Genomic DNA, 14,161 nt, shown 5'->3' with positions numbered 1-14,161 from the left:
TAACTTATTCAGTGATTTAAGACGCGATAATTTAAATTAAAGGTATATGTTCATATATTTAAATGCTCTTGAATTTGGCTAAATACTAAGCAAATTACTTTTACATAGGACAGTGGTGGCCAAACTACGGCCCGCGGGCCAACTCCGGCCCGCCATAATTTAATATCTGGCCCGCGAAAGTCTTCTATATTACAGCACTTATTTGTATAACTGTAATATTTTGCATTTACGTAAAAAAAAATTGAAAATTCATTTTTTTATGGCCCATGGTAAAAAAAAGTTGTTTTTTATGGCTCGAGGTAAAAAAAGTTTGGCCATCACTGACATAGGAGGATCGGAGAGCCATCTTTTTCTATAGCAATTGTACGAAAATTATTATCGTTGCGTTGGAGGCAGAGATTTTTGATTTTTCAGTTTTTTTCTCCGTCGGTTTTAGTGTAATCTTTTCCGCTTCGTTTACATCGGTTTCTATCGTATCGGTTATTCAGTCGTTTGCGGGAAGATGTCGACGACGACCCGTTGTCGTCAAGGCAAGGTCGACGACAACCACACGTTTGTTGGCTGTAGACACGGCTATACGACGCGGCGGCACATAACATAATACTATAGTATACATAATATTAGTATAATGTACAGGGTGATAGTTTAAAACTTGTTCAGACCATTTTCATGTTTTACGTAAACGTTTGATGTACGCGCTAAACGGATTACTCCAATACGTGTTTTCACTTGTATATTTTTAAATGTTATACATTTTCTTACTTCATATCAACTGTATAGCAGGATATTTCACTAAGAATTTTACTCCACGAATAGTGACTGTTGAACTAATATTGTTTAAAGTTCATTGGATAAGAAACGGAGTATCATTGGAGTTTCTGCCAAGTTGTACATTTTAAAAGAGCAATAATCTGCATATGTATATATGTTTTATTAAATTTAATTAAACGATACTGGTTTTATAATCAATATTTGCTCGTGAAATCTGTAGAAAAATACTCGCTGTACACATTAAAATCGAAGTAGTTGCATTTTAAAACACATAGACCAACCGACAATGTAAAAATGTAAAAAACCACATTGTAAATACCAGTTATATTTTATATAATCAATCGCGGAATTATAGAACGTGTGTACAGGTTGCATGCAATACGTTATTTAAAACGAATGTGTTTATTTTTTTTTGTTTCAAAAATGTGATTGGGAGATTATAATTCCTAACCAGTTGCTGCCGCACTTCGGAAGTTTCGACACGAGGTCATTGTCGACTGATCTCTTCTTCTGCTCCGGTCCAGAGACGTGTGCGCGCGTTAAATTATTAATCTTAAACGGCAATGTCGTGTGTAGTTGGTATATGCCGTCATCGATACGTGTTAATTAATCGTCACACGATGTATACATGCAATTTGTTCGTATTACTAGGTTCTTTTTTTTTAAAGATTATTTTATTTTGGTTCTCTTGTCATTACCATTCGTCTTGTACTCATTTTTTTTTTCTGATATAGTTTTGGACGTTTTGGCGACTTGCTGAAAAATCATGTCGTAATTCACTACTCATTGCATTTAGTCAAACGAATTTATATTAATAAAATATCAACTGTCAATATGATCACCAATTTTAGAGAAATAATGCATTTCCAAAGTTTAACGTGATTTCAAAATACCAACAAACATAATATGTGTTAAGAGTATGTACTAAGTTACATAACCACATAACAAATAAACACTATGGCTGAATAATTCAAAACTCAAAGTTGTTCTACTGTACATGAAAAATTGATTTTATTATAATAAATATTACTGCTTTAATATATTACATATCAGCTAAATTTCTACAAAAGAACAAACTAACATAAAGGCGACAATATTGAGTCTGATTTGTAAAAATGTAGTTTACCATTTTCAGATTTTCTTAAAAACCTATTTTTTCTACTTCATTTTATTTTTATTTTATTTTTAAGCAAACCTACACTGTATACGTTATTTATGTGAATTTATCGTATATATACATATATATAATGATAGGCAAAGGTCTACACATCATTTATTTAAAAATAACATTTTAAATTCGGATAGGTATACTGTATAAATTTCGCATAGCCTCTACACAAATTTTACATTTGAAAGAGGTTATTATACATAATTTCATGAAGAGTAGCTCATGTATTGATTTATATTTTATTGGTGGAATTTCAACAATCTTAAAAAAAAATTTTAGTTTTTAAAATTTGATTATACAAGTTTTTTTATAAATAATATTTATTATAAAAAATCAAAATTATTTTCATAAGAGGTTCATAAGAAGTTGAAAATTTGTCATTTTTTTACATTTTTAAAATAATAATTCAATATTGGTTTGAGGTGAGAAAATCAAAATAAGTGTTAAAATAAAGATTAATGGTTTACGAAAAAAAATAAATAGTGTGTTATTTTCATTAGAGTTTTAATAAAAATGTTATTGGAAATAGAAGATTTTAACGAGTATTTAGAACTTATTATTCATATTAGCAAGTTTCAAGTTTAAACGGCTAGGTTTAAAGTATGTGTAGCATATTTGGTACTTATTGGTTATTATTATATAAACAATAAACTATATAGTTTTTATTAATCATTAATCATTTTAAATTAAATAATTTTTTAGTTTGGAGTAATGAATATTGACTTAATTATATAGAGTGATTATTTTTTCTAATTAATAATTTTAAAATGACACAAAAATATTTTTGGAAAAAATCATGTATTGTTTTCACATAATTTATCATTTACTATATTTATTTTATACTATTTAAATTATATTTCTGATTGATTTAATTCAGTATACAGTTTTCTTATAATTTTTTTTGCTTCTAATTTTCCATAGCACATACAGCTATTATCGTAATTAATATTCAACGTCCGCGTTCAAACAATATTTTGTAGCCGTAAAAATTCGACTAAACAGTAATGCGTTTTTATTTATTTCTATGAAAATGAATTGAACTTTAAATTATATGGTTGTCGTCATTATCGCATATTCAACACATAACCTTTACAGCATAGATAGTAGTTCATCGACTACAAATACAGCACGTTTTATACTCGTAAAATTATGTATTAAAATTGATTTCTATACATAAAACTTGTGAATTGACGTAATTTTACAATGTATCCTGACAAGGAAATATTGCGTCATAAATAAATGTACATAGGTACTTCGATGCGGTCCTATCTCGAGAGTTATACATAAAATGGCATATACCTAAAAAATAAATTATACATAAATGTCAAAAACTACTGTCTACGATTCTACTAGTATTTATTAGATGTGTATACGATGTTTGATGGCTACGTGAAACTGTGAATTACATTTCCGTTGTTTGAAAAAGTAAACATGCGATAAACACGAATTATATTCATTGTATGGCTTGTATGTTTCTTGATCGAACTGTAATAACACAAGTCAATTTTTTTTATTTTTTTGCTAGTTGTATATTAATAAAAAGAAAAAGTATCTTTCAATGAAACGGACAATTATAAAATTCATAAAATTAAACTTTATTTTTAGATTTCATCATAATGCAATATTTTGTTTTTCATTTGAATTAAAATAAATATTTTATTCATAATTATTATGAATAATGTGCACTAGACGTATTCAAAATAGTGTTAGTTACATTACTTTGTGAGATATTGAAAGTTTAAAAAAAATTATTAATTTTGATGCATTTGATATTTTTTCGGCCAATGAATTTTAACCATAACATTCAGTAGATAGCAAAAAAAAATATGGTTTCATTCTAATTTTCTTTAAAATAATCAGAAAAGTAATTATTCTATGATAAAATATCATTACATTAATACTTTCTAAGATCATTTACGTCACTATAACTAACCAATGCAATGATGTTACTTTGTTCAAGTACGAATAGGTTATTGGTCAATTGAAAGACTAACGAATATTTGCTAAATATTTATCATATGATTTCTATGGTTTTTGGTTAAAAATTAATAACTGTTATAAAAAATATTGCTTTGAAAAAAATAAATATCTGATCAAATTAAACATTTTGTCATTTCGATATTATTGAAACGTACCAATCTTACGAATTATGTAATATGTAATAGCTATATAAAATAAATTACTTGTAATATTACTTGTACCCGTACATTTGAAAAAAGTTGTCATTTTTTTTTTTTTAATATTATTACCACACAAGTCAAACTAGAATATTAAATATGTAGACCTACATGAAATCTTGAAATAATTGAATTAAATAAATTTAAAATAATAGCTAATCCAAGTGAGTTTAAAACGAATCAATATGACCAGATAAGAAGATAGATAAAAAAAATACCGTCAATTTTATTCTTCTATCAATTTATAAAGTTATATATATATATATGTACCGGTCTTATAAATAAGATTTATTTAAATGATGTTAAATTGAAAAACATTCATTCGGTGGCAAATATAACTTTATTGGCTGAAAATGTGACGAGGCAAGAGATACGGGATGCGTAAATGGATTGGATTTTTTTTTATCGATAACTCATTAGGTGATAATAAAAAAAGAATAAAATAAAAAACGAATATGATAAGCAAAGATAAACAAAAGTATTTCATAACATGTGTAATTTGCTATTCTCTTATTATTTCTTTTGCTATCGCCAAGTGAACTTATAAAACGTCGAACGACGTTTGCCTCCTCCGCGCGAAACAATCGAATACATATACATAAATAATACATATATTATAATATTATATACTTACCAGTATTATATTGCATCGTCTTTCCGTCAATTCGTTCGACATGATTCCGTGAGTTCGTCCGCCCAGTGTACGGGAAATCGGCCGTATTACATTTCGTATGTAAGTGCTCGGCATGTTTACACATAATGTATACTAATACACTTGTACACAATATATTTCTTTCTATCCGTACATGTGTGTATGTGTGTGTACGGCATGTATCTGAACGTATGAATATCATATTTATCATAATATTATTATAATAAATTTCCGTCGAATCGCCTCGAGTACAACTTAAGTTTTGATATCGTGTCGTAGTGCACGACAGCGGTAGAGCATGCACATAATATATTAGTGATAGCTGCATAGGTATAATACCACAGTATTTGTATAAATGTAAAAAGGGTTTAACGGGAAATTCTGACACTTTTATATTATACGTGTTGTACCAGATGTTTCTACCATATCTTTATCTATCACTTTTAACGAATTTGATTACTGCAAAATATCATTAATAAAAAATAATAATAATAATTTTTAATGTCAAATTGCAACCCATAACTAAAAATTAATTTTGGTTAAGTATTGATTATAATTTTATCATGTAAATGACAGGCAATATATCTTAATACACTATAAATATGAATAAATGGAGTTAAAAATTGCAATCATGACCTAGAAAGTCGATAATTTATCAGAAAAATTTGTATTATTATATTTGTATGACTATTTGTATTAAATTTCTTAAATTAAATAAAATAATCACAGACTCATACAACATTTTAGTATATAAATACCTAATAGAAAACTCATTTTTAACGTTAAATTTAAATGTTAAAATACCAATAAAATGCACCTTAGTCGTGGGGCTTTTCACCCCTTCTTTTCATTTGGTTGTTTTCATATGTCTTTTATTGTACACTGTTCACAAGCAGTTCATCTAATTGAACGAACGACGTTTTGCGGAATACTTTCACTACACACACTCACACACACACACACACACACACACACACACACACACACACACACAAATAATAGATGGATTACCTAGGCATAATTGCAGCACCACTTATAATCTGTCCTGTGGTGGCGGATACGCGCATCACGACTACAAGTACAACGTTTGACGGCTTTTCGATAGGCGTCGAGCTGCACGCATTTCGATCATTGTCTGTGCACAGACAATATTCGATATATTGAATATTATATAGGAAGAAGTTTGGCTGAACGATTTTAAAAGTTCCGATCATATTTGTATTATAATTTCTATAAATATTTAAGATGGATTAGTGTAATATTCAATTATTTAATGGGTGTATGTATAATTAATGTACAATTAATGTATATTGACTGATGCTCTATTAAGACATTTTATGTGTAGTAAAAAGTACTGATGTTTAAGCATTTTGTAAACTACAGTTTAAACCAAACGTCATTTAAATGTGTCTACCTAGCAGTGACTTTATTAATGAAAATCATGGTTTGTATAGATCATAAATTCAAAATAACACTGTTGCAAATAATCCTATTTATTAAATGAAAGATTATATTTTGGAGAAAATAAAAACAAAAATAAAAATGATAAAAAAATATATTTTAAACTCGATTCCAACTGGTGGTGACGTTAGAATCGTGGTCGTCGGTGGTCCAAAGTTGGACGGCAAAAACAGTATCTTCGAGTACGATCGATTCCAAATCTCTCACTGGACACTGCATATGTGGGTTAATTTCATTGTGATAAAATAGTCAAATACCACAAAAGTGTGAGTAGGAAAAATCAAAAGATCCTGGAACTTGTTTTAGGCTACTCGAAGATGGAAATCCGAGAAAAGCTTCATAAGAAATTCAATGATTGCCTGAAACAAAAGCTAAACTTTTTCGAATGTGGGGTTTACGGATTAATAGCTTGAGGTATAAAATTAAAATTTGTCCATGATAATACACTTAAACTGAAGCATAAGCTGAGTAAAATACCATGGGATCGTTTGTTTTTCTAAAGACGCTTGTATGTCTTTATCAAACGCATTTTTTACTTGATGTTCAGTTATTAAGTTTTAATTTAATTATTTATTAACTTCAATATTTATGAATTACCTAATTCAGTCCCAATCCACCATTTTAATCTCACTTTCATAAGCGTTTTACATTTGTTTCGGATGATTATGGTGAAATACTTTGCAGTATTTTGTCGCTTCCAAGCTGCCGTTTTATTTTTCTGAAATCGATCAAATTACCGCGTTGTGATATTTTTTCTGACCTTGCGGGATACCGTAGCTCTTACTTTGCATTATTTTTTAATTTTTTTTTTTACCGTAATTTTGTGATGTTTGCAATTTGCAGAGTTTTTAGTAAATTAATTGTCGGTTTTGACGAGATAAATGATGTCCGAACTATGAAGTTGACACAATAATATTAGTAAAATAATGATAAAGATATTAAAAAAATTAATTATAAACAAATACGGATAAAAAATGATGAACGATTTTTCATTTAAAACACATCATAAGTGTTCAAACGACGAAAAACAACTGAAACCAGTTAAAGCTAACATCATTGGAAACATGACCGCTTAATTATTATTAGATTGTTTTATATTTATTTTTTAAAAATGAATAAAGAACTGCATTGAAAACATACATTGTGTTTTAATCATTAGTATTACGGAATTTAACACGGATATACAATGTTCAACCGTCGTTAATTGGTGGGTTGTTTTCTATGTGAATTTCACATACCTTGGAGATCGCAGTGAATATAGTATAGGTACTATTTCGTTTGCATAGAAATAACAACAAATTATCGATTAAAGTGTAGATATTTATTGATACTTTCGGTTTAAATGTTTTCGGTCGACGCGCGCGTATCTGTTGTGGCGTTGGGCGAAATGAAGATAATTATATTCAACTTTCGGAGCGTACAGCCAATAAATCTCTGGGTAAGATTAATAATTATGTACCGTTTAAAAATACGTTACACAATCATCGTCGTCACAATCGAATAATGCGCAATACTATGAGTTTGAGAAGCTGATGAGACGTGTCGTACGTTCTGCGGAAAGCGAACAACAAGAGCTGAACAATACTGTACTTTTGCAAGCTACGACGTATTGTTGTTGTAGGAGTTCTGCATCGAGTGTAGCTCGGTTAGTGATTACGAGTTAGAACTCAATAAAATCGTTACTGCGATCGTTGGAAATAACCATAAGAGTCGGATTCAAAAGGAACGTAAAATATTTAAAAAAATGACAAATCGTCAACAAAAGCACCGTAACCGTTGCGTTACACAGTTGTTCGCGGTGTATAGGTGTTACGTGGGTCGCATTGTAGGTGTATCGGATGGATCCGTCCTACATTTTTTTTGTGCAACGTTTTTATTTATTTTCTTCTCGCCTGATGGCAAGATCTTGTACGTGCATTTTACTCATCGTCGCTACGAGATGTTTTGTAATTTTTGATAGCACCAAGTGCGATAATTATGGCTGCAGCTTACGCGGTGCGTGTTATCCGGAATCGTTTCATTCGGTAATAACCGCAGTAGCGCGGCGCGTGTACAGTTACACAGTAGGACATAACAATAATTATACTATTATTATATTGTACCTAACATGTAACCGCAGCAGTACAGGAATCACGTGGCAGTCGTAAAATCGATTAGTGTATTAAACTGCTGCCGGCAGGGCATCTGTTGGTTAGATGTTTACCTCTTTAAATCGTGGAAATGACACAATAGTCATAATAGTCGTAATAATGTGTTTTATTTGAAGATGCGTTCACAGACACGGAGTAGAGAGGCATCAAACACGCGTTATCCATTCAATCGGGTACACCGAGTTACTTATTCAAATTGCGATCCTTGGGAATTATTTGCGCCCGTAGCGTGTGCCACTCACCGAAGCTATTCGTTATTCCATTACGCACTGCAATCGAGTCATATTATACGAATAATATATAAATACGATTAAATTTGAGAGATTGCGCGCGCGCGCGACAGTCTAGTTTGTTAAATCTGCGAAGAGTGCGTTTCAATGTAAAATTATTACTCGATCCCGAGGTTATTGTGGAATTATTAGAAATATAAAAAAATTGTATAATAACGATGTAAATGCCTGTATTGACGATTAAGGTTATTCGAATTTTTATTTTCAGTGTCGGTTACCATGTATGATGTTTGTCGGCTAAGTGCTGCTGCGTATATACTGTATACGAGTGTTACCGGGAAGTTATGCCAAATGTAACATATATTTTAATTGGACTCCACGCGATGATTTATTAAGCGGTTGTACATTATTCAAAAGGTGTCGAGAAAGCGCGACATTATATTACTACAGCGTATCAACCAACAGAAGTGTATATAGGTATATATGCATCATACATATTATAATACTAATACACGGCGGCGTTACATGTCCATCACTACGAGACGGAATGAGAGATGACTCGTGATTTTCGAAGATTTTTGAACTGTATAGATCGATAATATTACAATGAGAAACTCGATAAATGCCGGAATATATACCAATATGATACACGTATATATAGCTGCAATACGGATCAACGCTGTTTGTATGTATAAATTACTATTATTATTATAATTCTAGAAATGGGTATTTACCTTATAACTGTTGTAAGTAGTGTACACCAAGGATCTTCACTTTCACTGAACAATTATTATTGATCACACTTTGCTAAGTGCGTTCATCGAAGGTCATGTACGTATAAATATATGCATGCTGCACGCGTCTAATATGTACTGTTCTTACGTATAATACGCAGTGCATAGCGTGTTGGAGTAATTTTTTCTTTTAAATTTTTTTACAATAAACTGTCATTATTTCGTTAGACCACTGCGCGTAAACAATAATACCGGACGGAAAGTAGAAGAGAGCAATTGACGTGTGAAAAGTATAAATAACGACTTCAATGATGACGCGCGAAGACGAGACATCGCGATTGTTCGAAAGCGCAACCGGGATGATAATTAATAATTTGTTAGGTCTGAAAGCGAACGCCGTATTGGTTATTAATAAAGTTTAAATTGATTCAAGTATCATATAATAACGTTGATGGTAATATTATAATATTATTACTGTCTATTCGAATACTTCCTAATTGTGTTGATCCTGTGCGTTGTGCAGTTGTTCATTAATTATTTAATGTTCTCAACATTGATCGAATAATGAAGCGTATGTGATAATTACCTCGGAAGTGTTTCAGTCGATTATTCATAAAATCTAATGCGTCGAAAACAGTATTTTTGCTATGTTCGACTTACAAGGTTACGACGAGAAACCATGTGGGGGCTAAAACTTGAAAAAAAAAAAAATTAATATTATTATTGTATAGCCACTGATGTATTTTTAAACTATAATTTAATTCAAACCAGTATAACTTGGTGATTACTTCTAATTAAATAATATGAAAGCCACACTATGCGTGAAACTTATTTAAAATGGAATGTTCTTGGATGGTTGTCAGATATTCAATATAAATCTTTCCATATAGACGTAGTCGTATCGTACAATAGCTAACAGGTTAATACAAACGGAAGAAAAAAAAATGAAAAATTTTTTCAAGCAACAAAAACATAAATAAATTAAGCGTGTGGAAGAACGGAAAAAAACATGCGTATACAAATAAGATAATAAATAAAAATATAAAAATAAAATAAATTAACAAAATAAAAACCAGAATGTATTGATGTTTATGGATTACATGAATTTTAATAGATTTTTAGGCGTTATTGAGTTTTTAACTTTTTTCCGTTGTTCGACTTGATTCTAACATTATTAATTTTTGAATCGTGACAGCAGCGTATATCAGCAAATTAATATGAAAAGTGACATACCTAGTACGTTATAAATTGATGATGAGTAATATAAATAATGTTTGAAAGGCTGTAGAAGGATTACACGATATCCACAACGGAGAGATATTATCTTTACATTTTCCAATGATGGTTCTCGTGGTCGGTATTGATGGATTATATTTTTATACCTAATTAAAATACCGATAAATGGTTATACTATGTCACTGACGAAAAAATTCTTTAATCTTATTATATTTGATTATTATTCTCCTTGAATGATCTCGAAAAAATCAATTAATATTTAAGGCTATTAGTGGTACCTACATAAATAGTGAGGTACTCATTATTGTTGAATATAAACGACTTGAATCAATTATTTATACCCATAAGAAGCATTATCGTTAAAATTTATCTCAATTTTAATTTTATTTCAAATATACTTCTTATTGAATTCTCAGTTACAATAAATACATAATAATTTTAAAGCTTATAATAATAATCCTCTTTGTATAATTATTATCTAATTATTTTTTTTTTTCAAATAAAACTTTGGCGAAAAAACTTAAAAATTATGCTATCAAACGAAATGTAAATACATTATTTTTTGTATAGTGAAAACAGAATCGCATAAAAAAATATTTTTATTTGTGTAATGAAAAGGTACAGAACAAACATTTTATTATTTTAAAGCCTCATAAAATAAACGTATTTTTCTGGAAAGGCTGTATATTGCATCTATATTCATATTTTTTTGCTTTTTGAAATTAATTTTTATCTCCGTGACCTCAATGATTGTCGCAATTAATTGAGCATTCTTTTACGATTACACCCTTAGAAATATATGGTTATCCTTTTGAATATTCAGATTATTTCTATTAAAATATACTAACTTAATTTTATTTATACACCAATAATTTGATAAATGAGCTGACAGTTAATTTATCGTATCTCGTACAATGCAAACGGTGCATAATACCCAAATATCACCCATATACTATATTTTATTTGATATTTTGACGCCTTACTATTGTACTATGACACTGGATTATAAAATTAAACTATATCTACTGTCGCTTTAAAAGAATATTACTTTAAATCAAAGTATATTGATGATTTATTGTTCAATGAGATTAAATTATTATTCATATACTACGACTCAATTATTTGTCACTTTTTGGTGGAATGGCTTTTGAAAATATGACGATTAATATAAAAAGGAAAAAAATTGTACAGAGTGATGAGTGATTTTTTTTTCGAAATAACCACAATATTAACTGCATGTAACTAGTAAAATACGCAATTCGGTGTGATATATGAAAGTTGAATGGCGCACTGCGTCGCTTCGTTTGTTGGGCAGAATATTTGTGGTGAGGGTAAACGGAGGGGTGAGATATATAATTCGAACCTTGTGTGGGAATGCTTATGACTAATACTTGGCTGTATTTGACGTATTAGTTGTACATATTTAAAAGAAATATTATACTCCTACATCGTAAAATTTAAAAACTATTTTCGAAGAAGGTCGATTTAATACACAGAGAATAATTTATTATTAAATAATTGCACCTCGAATCGTAGTATAAAAATTATATACACTTGAACTATAATTACATGATATAAAACAAAAAATGTATTTAGACCATCATTTATCAACAAAAATATGCGAATAATGATTTTTGAAATCGTACAATTTTTAGGATAGAATAAGAATGAGTTTATAAAACACTTTCAGGTTTTCAGATTTTATTATGAAAAAAATAAAATGAATACGAATACAATTAGTGAAAACTACCAGTGTGTTCTCGTTTAGTGAAAACAAATTGAAGTCAAATGGAAATTTCATTTTTTTAGAGATATTCGATATTTTTCACTTATCAATAAAAATTATATATTTATTTATATTTTTAAATTAACTTTTTAGGTCGAATGAAAACTCTAGAGATGTATGTAAAAATTAACTATTATTCAATATTCTATCATTTTTAATTACAATATTTTTACTATCTATTTTTATTTGTTTTTCTTCAGTTTCTAGTATTTCTAAAATTAAAATTAAAACGATAAATAAAAATTATCACGAAAACATTGATTAAATAAATTATGGCAATAATGTAATATAACCTTTTATTTAGTTAAAAATCGACAAAATTTTATATTAAACATACACTGTAAAATAATGTATGTATGATTAACTTAAAATAATGTTTTGCAAAACCGATGTTAAATTTCTTCGTTCCAATTAAAATATTTAATAGTGGCACTCTTAAAACTTAAGAAGTGTAATTCAGAGGAACTTCTCTCGCCGATTTGAGCACCGAGTACAAATATGGCATAGGTTGATTCATAGAAATAATAGCATTTTAAATTATAAAAGGAATGGTATATAGAATGTGTATGTAAATATTATTTAATATAATCACAAATTACAATAGTAATATATATTTGTAAGTTCTGAATCCATTTTTTCAACGTCCTAATTGTAGGTTCAAAGTCCATTTTTTTTTCTTTCAAAATTGTTCCAATAAAAAATTATATTGTTAATTAGGAAAGTTTATTTAAAAAAAAATATAAAAGACTATTTTATTTTTTGTACATAAATATTTTATTTTCATAATTTAAGCACAATTTTTACAATATTATGTTTAGAATTTATACAAGTTTTTTTACTTCTCTGCTAAGAGGTACATATTCTGGATGCCAGTTAAAATCGCGAAATATATTAACAGCGAAAACATTACAATATAGCGAAAAGTAAGAAATATACCTGGAACTATCTTTATACTGGGGCGTTATTACAACTTTTGAAAGGGTGGGGCAACTGATTAAATTTGCCAACTTCATAATGTTTAAAAAATTATGTTTACTTATATATTTAAATATTTAACTATCAATAATATGTTTTTTCGGAAAAAAACATGTAAGGATTATTAATGAATAATGATATCATATGATGTTTGTCATACAAAGAACATGAAACGTTTCAATTTACCTAATTAAATATTAACATTAACAGGTTAAACGCCAAGACAAAAAATTCAGTTTTGAATATAGTGCCTCGTAGGATTTTGAAGCCCGTCATGCAGTACTTGTTTTTGTCGTCACGTAGGGTCACCAAAACCTTCATTTTACATGTTTTCTTAAGGAATTCAAATAAAACGTGGCCTGTAGGATTAGTTTTTAAAATGGTTCATTGTAATACCCTGGCGTTTTAATTATATAGATAAGTTATATTGTTATATAGTTATATAGTTTATATCAAGAAAATTGTGTACGAATTATTTTCGTACGATTATTACTATTATATTATGTAAATATTCGTTAACACTTACAAATTTAATATAATATTATCATTTCTATTCTATACTCATTTTTGTTCAAACGTTTATACGTGTATCGAATACGTTTGGATAAAATTGAACATGGGTAAAAATAGTGCAAAAATACATAAAGTGTTTAGAGAGTATAATGAAAAACAACGTAATAAAACCATAACTAAAAAGTCGTATAATAACTACAATTATAATAATAATTACTAACTTAACATATTGCAATTTCATAATGTTAAATCTTACTGTATTTAAATCTTAACATGTAACTTTTTGACAAACAAAATATAACTAATAA

The sequence above is a fragment of the Sipha flava genome, unplaced genomic scaffold (genome assembly GCF_003268045.1).
Source record: "Sipha flava isolate LNK unplaced genomic scaffold, YSA_version1 249_pilon_pilon, whole genome shotgun sequence".
NCBI lineage: Eukaryota > Metazoa > Arthropoda > Insecta > Hemiptera > Aphididae > Sipha > Sipha flava.
The sequence above is the reverse complement of the archived record's forward strand: the minus strand, read 5'-3'. Positions refer to the sequence as shown.